Raw genomic sequence first — 3968 nt, 5'->3', positions numbered from 1 at the left:
AATGTCTTGCATATGATGCTTCTCATGCTCACCTGTCCTCTCTCTTTCCTGGTTATATTTTTTCCTTTCCATCTCCATTTGAATTGTCCTTACTTTTAAAAGAATTTTTAAACATTCAGCTTTGATAATTATTATTCATTTCATTGATTTTTGTTAATTTCTTTATTGTTTATATTTCTTTTCACATGTATTCTTTACATTTTTGAGGATAATATGTGGGCACAAACCCTTGTTATCCAGTCTTTGCTATCCCTAATGACATTTCTAAAGTTATCAAGAAATCTCAAAGGTGTCCTCTATGCCTTTCTTCCTCAAGCCTCCAAGCGTTTGCTTTGTCAGATTACAGTTAAATTTCTACTTCCTTTATGTTTTCATTTCCAGAAGCCGATTTTTACAATCATTCTTTATTTCAATTAGTATTTAGTGTGTGTGTGTGTGTGTGTGTGTGTGTGTGTTTGTGTGTGTGTGCATTCAAGCGTACACGTGCATTCATGCATGTGTGGGTCTACCACGTGTGAAGATGTGCATAAATGCAAGTGCAGCTTGTTTGTTGTTGTTGTTGTTGTTGTTGTTGTTGTTGTTGTTGTTGTTGCTGCTGTTGTTGTTATTGTTGTTGTTTTTTCAGATGGTCGCTCACTGGCCCAGAGCTCAGCAAGTAAGGTGATTGGCTATTTAGTAAGCCCTAGGGACCCAGCTGTCTCTCCCTATGTTGCTGAGATTGATAACACAAACTAGCATACTTAGCATTTTAAAAAATCATGTTCTCCAAATTGAACACAGGCCTGTACTTGTAGGGCAAGCACTCACTGTACCACTGAGCTTTCTTCCTAGCCCATTCTGTAGAGCTGTCCTGATACTGCCACTTGCCTCCTGCAAGCAGACTTCTCCATGGTAATTTTACTCAACTGTTATAATTTCTGTGCTATACTGTAGTTGCCTAGACTGTGTTGTGTCCTCTAATTATAAGCCTGTATGTCTCTGTTATTTTGTCTTCTCTGTGTTCCAATATCTGACAAAACTGAGGTCAGTGGAAAATTTCTGGCCACTGTTTCAGGATTGAGGAGTACCTCTTCAAGGTAGCCAAGGGGAAAGAGCTTGAGTGGGAGCAAGACTTGGTCTAGGTAGAAATTAGGGTTGCTAACCCTAACCCTAACCAAAAGTTGACTAAAAGTTCAAACATAAATTCAAATCATATGTAAAGATATTTTAACTTCTTTTTCTATTTGTATCCCTTTACTTTCTTTCTATTACCTTATTGTTCCCTCTATTGTTTTGAATAATAATAAGGTTTACCTATATTGTCTTGAATTTACTCTGAAGCCAGGAGCTATAGAATTAAGACCTGTCCCTTAACAGCAGGGGATTATGTAAAGAGGCCCTTTTGTTTATTTTTTCTTTTGTTTTTTTTTTTTTTTGTTTTTTGTTTTTTCCCTGTGGGTCCTTTCTGTTTCAGGCCTTAAGGCTGAAGGTTATTACCTAGTTTTCAGTTACAGAAAGTCACTTGCAGGAAAAGAAAAGAAAGAGACACTTTAGAAAAGGCTTCTAATTGAAATATAAATAAATAAATAAATAAATAAATAAATAAATAAATAAATAGAATAAAGGAAATATCTATCAGACTTTGTGCTCTTTTAATTCCTAAGTTACTCTTTTTTGCTCTTTCTACTCCTAATTTTGCTCTTTTCTTCTGTAATAAAATGCCATGTTACTTAATCATTCCTACCTCCCTCACCCCTTTTGGTACCTTTTCTAGGGGAGGAGATCACATGGTTTTTCCAAGGAATTTTCTTTTTATAAAAGTTGACTAAAAGTTCAAACATAAATTCAAATCATACTTAAGGATATTTTAACTTCTTTTTCTATTTGTATCCCTTTATTTTCTTTCTATTACCTTATTGCTCCTTCTATTGCTTTGAGCATAATATCAAGGGGAGGGAGGAGTGGATAGCCCTGTCTCAGTCCGGATTTCTCGAGGATTGCTTCAAGTTGTTTAACCTTGATTTTTTTCATATGTAGATTTTATTATATTCTAACTAGTCCTGTCCACTTTAGGGCTTTTATCCTGAAAACAGGAAGGATTTTATCAAGCTTTTTATGCACCTGTTGAAGTGATTATTTAATTATTGTTTTTAAGTCTGTTCATGTTGTTTATTCCATTTATTTTATGCATCTTTCACTTTTACTGCTTCTAATGCTCAGGTCTCATCACAAAAAACATGAACAACATGAAAAATGTCAAGAGCATATGACTCCCCTCAATAAACACATTAATCCTATACAAATTCTCCAATGAGAATTACTTTTATGAGTCCAAGAACACCAAATCTAAAATAACAATTTTAAGTGTCACTAAACAATTAAAGGACTTTAAGGACAATTTGTATAAGTTGTTTGATGAACCTCAGGGGATAAAAAAGAACTACCTGGGTGATGCCTAAGAAATCAAGGATTTGCAAAATAAACTTAATAAAGCGGAAGAGTATAAAGAACACAGGTTGAAATGAAGATGACACTGAAATTCTCAACATCTCAAGTAGAAAATTCAGGACACAGATTTACAAGCGAAGTGTATCCAGTAGTAATCAGTAGTTTAGGACTTAAATATAATGTAAATTAATCAGACTTCACCAGTAAAATTATAAGAAAATATTCAGAAATATCTGAATCTTTTAATCATAAGTAAGGTGAAGGGTAAGAATCCCTGGTCAATGGTATAAAACAGGTCTTCAAGGAGATCATAGAAGTTCTCTTTATGAAGGTAAAACATGTCCACATTGTTACAGGAAGCATACAGAACAACAAATATGGCCAGAAAAAAAGCCCTGAAAATTATTAAAGTTAAAACACTCAATATAGGTTTAGACTTTACTGATGTCGTGGTGCTCTGAGGCAAAATGTTCGTTCTATGAGGAGCTCTGGGACTGAAGCCAAGATCCAGTGACCCTGGCACTTTTTTACCCACTCCTCCTTGCCTGCCTCTCCCTTTCCTGGCAGTATGAGACATGCAGGTCTGGGTGATGATGGAGCACCTCCTGGCAGCTATGGGAACTATGGCTATGCCAATACTGGATATAATGCTTATGAAGAAGAGAATGACAGACTTACTGAAAGTCTGTGAAGCAAAGTAACAGCTATAAAATCTCTTTCCTTTGAGATAGGCCATGAAATCAAAATTCAGAACAAACTATTAGCTGAAATGGATTCACAATTTGATTCTACAACTGGATTTGTAGGTAAAACCATGGGAAGACTGAAGATTTTGTCCAGAGGGAGCCAAATAAAATTGTTATGCTATGTGACACTGTTTTCATTGTTTTCTTTTTTGTCATTTATTGGATTATTAAACTGAGGTGATACAAGCTAGTGTGGACTTTGAATTTATTACAGTTAATATCTTGGGGAACCACTTTGATAACCAGCATCCCAATGTTCCTAATAGTCTTTTCCATTGAAGATTAGTGGAGTTTTCCTCCTTCAGAAATCATACTATACCATGTAATGTTTTGAATACTATTCCTTACTGACTCATTGTGACTCCCATTTTTTAGGGGTATTGAGTTTGCTTAAAGTCACTGTGGCTGTACATATGTTTTTCCAGTGTTTTTCAGTCAGAGTAAATATGATTACCATACCCTGCTGTTGCATAAATGTAACTTTCTTAAGCAAGGGGTTGAGCAGAAGAACTCCAGACAACCTGAGATCAGCATTTGAGGAGTGTTAGATGGTGGTAGAAAACTCGCTTCTGTTTGTTTGATGTCATCATGTGATGATGGGCTCCTTTGCTTGGTACCATGTCAGGCCATTTCTTTCCCCCTACAGTTTTCTTAAGTTAATCACATGAATTCTTTGTAGTAAGACTTTCTTGAGTAAAAATATTAACACATTTCTATGGGAGCCTAATGCACACATGTATTAACATAGGTATTGTTTTATATTAATGATGAATTCTACTGGCTTGCCTTATGATG

At 35.3% G+C, this 3968-nt stretch overlaps 1 pseudogene; it reads left to right on the top strand.

Annotated features, from left to right (window-relative positions):
• Positions 1 to 2995: 2995 nt before the first annotated feature.
• LOC103692281 (BET1 homolog pseudogene) lies at positions 2996 to 3354 on the top strand (annotated as a pseudogene).
• Positions 3355 to 3968: the final 614 nt, after the last annotated feature.

Source organism: Rattus norvegicus, chromosome 5 (genome assembly GCF_021556685.1).
Source record: "Rattus norvegicus strain SHRSP/BbbUtx chromosome 5, alternate assembly SHRSP_T2T, whole genome shotgun sequence".
NCBI lineage: Eukaryota > Metazoa > Chordata > Mammalia > Rodentia > Muridae > Rattus > Rattus norvegicus.
This window is presented reverse-complemented; position numbering and strand designations above follow the sequence as displayed.